Source organism: Pteronotus mesoamericanus, unplaced genomic scaffold (genome assembly GCF_021234165.1).
Source record: "Pteronotus mesoamericanus isolate MK-2021 breed Mesoamerican mustached bat unplaced genomic scaffold, CSHL_Meso_final scaffold_232, whole genome shotgun sequence".
NCBI classification, from domain to species: domain Eukaryota; kingdom Metazoa; phylum Chordata; class Mammalia; order Chiroptera; family Mormoopidae; genus Pteronotus; species Pteronotus mesoamericanus.
Window position 1 is genome coordinate 28,967,839 of NW_026555311.1, and position 2,126 is coordinate 28,969,964.

The 2,126-nt window shown below is 42.5% G+C and overlaps 1 pseudogene; it reads right to left on the minus strand.

Moving 5' to 3' along the window:
* Positions 1 to 725: 725 nt before the first annotated feature.
* On the minus strand, positions 726 to 1,166 carry LOC129085402 (60S ribosomal protein L27a-like; annotated as a pseudogene).
* Positions 1,167 to 2,126: the final 960 nt, after the last annotated feature.

The window sequence follows — 2,126 nt, forward strand, 5'->3', positions numbered from 1 at the left end:
CAAGAGAAGGAGAGACTTGGCCTGATCACAGGGTTGAGCCTTGGAGCAAACTGGTCTTAAAGCTGGTTGTACCCAGGATTTTTCAGACATGAGGCAATAAAAACCCATTTTTTCTTAACATTGACTTGAATCAGGAAGAATCCTAAATGATATGCAACTGTTAAGCAATGTCCCGGGCTAGAAATTTGGAAACCATTTCAATTCTTTCCTCTCCCTCACTGTCCACATCCTGTCTGATAAGTTGCACATTCTACTTCTATTTCTTCCACTTCCCTAACTCAGGGGAGAAAAAAAAATCAATATTTGCTGAGTACTTGTAATATACTTATAGACTGTGCAAGGACATGTTCTCTTTTTAGCCTTGACAACACTCCTATGAGGAAACTGAGGAAGTGCTCCACTTGGCACATTATGGCTGCTTAGTCCTTTTTGAAAAGGGCAATGAGTCTACGGCCATCCCACCCTGAACACGCCTGATCGTGTCTGAAGAGGGCAATGACCCTAAAGTATTCTGATCAATGTCAGGAGTCACACATACTTGTCCTGACCATTTTTCTCTGGGAATTGTTCATCAACCACAATCTCCTACCTTCATAAATAAGTCCTTCTATACACATACCTAATCAAAGAGGACATAAAACAGTTTTAGTGATGTGAGTCATTCAATTTTTTTTTTTTTTTACAAAGCACTTGTGAGCATTAAATGAACTGCCTTCCATGTGACTTCAAGCTACTAAGACACAGGCCCCACCAACACTCTTCATTTTGTCCCCAGCTCTTCTGCTAAAGAATAGGGCCTTTATAAGGACACGCTACTTTGGGAGCTTCCCCTTTCCCAGAAATTTGTAGTAGCTTGATCGCACCACATCAGTGGTAGGAGCAGCTCCAGTCTTGGTTTTGGCAGCATTTTCATGCCTGCTCACTGACCAAGGGCCACAGTTGATCAAGGTTGACAGTAGGGCCAAAGCTGTGCTTCCTCTTTAAGTGGCCATGCCTCACACCGCCTTTCCCAAAGTAACCTGGGTGGTATTTGTTGAAGCTGATTCTGTGATGATGCAAGCCACCAGCATTACCCTGGCCTCCCTGTGCTTGCCAATGTGGCCATGACCATGGCTCACATGGCCACAAAGTTTCCGGGTCTTCCTCAGCCTGGGTGGTGTGTTCATGGCCAAGATACTAGAGGGCGAGTCATTCAAATTTTATGTTCAAACACATGATGAAAATACAACTTGTTAGAGACGCGCTGAAAGAAAGAATGACATTTTAACCTCAAATAAACTAACAAATTTTTTTTTTGTCAGCAACTAGAAACAATTAAGGTTTTAATATACACTATTGTGTGTCTATGTGCCTATCTAATGATTCATTAAGTGATTCATTCCCTCTCTCATTCTTCTGCCCAATTCCTAAGACCTGCTATTTCCTATTACAGTTTTCTGTTAAACCCATTTTCTTGCTTTTCACCACTGCTCAGGCCTCCTTCATCCTTCACTCTCTATGAAATTACCTGTGGAGGTTGCTCCTTGATGTCAGTCTTGCCTTGTAGAATCCAGGCTCCACACTGGCATCAGACAGGTGGCTCCAAAATGCCCTTGACCCTACTCTGTCCCTAACCCGTCAATATGTTCCCTTGTTTATGCCACACAGCTCTTTAGTTTTGAACAGAAACCCCAATAACTTGGCAAGAGGAAGGTTGCACATCTCTATAGCACTTTTAAGAAATCAGACTAACTTCCCAGTTTTTTAAAACTTGTCTCAAGAACCTTAAATGCCTTAGGAAGTACATGAACTATAGAAATCTTAACTAAATGTACAAGTTTTGGACATCCATAAACTGTGTTGTTGCTCAGTTCTCATTAAATCTTGCTGTATTTGGGAGCAATATTGTCAGCCAAATGTCACATAAAATAAATGAAATGAGACAAAATGCAGCATCCACATTCTTAAATACAAAAACATTGCCACCCGCCCCCCTGCACCCCCCAACCCCAGGCAGCAAAGACAACTCTGGCAGGATTTCTTTCCTCCAGTCCCACCTCCTAACTTTCCCCACCCTCTAACTTTCCCCACCCCCTAACCCCACCCTTGGTGATAACAACCCTAGGCTAAACACAAAACAGCTAGTT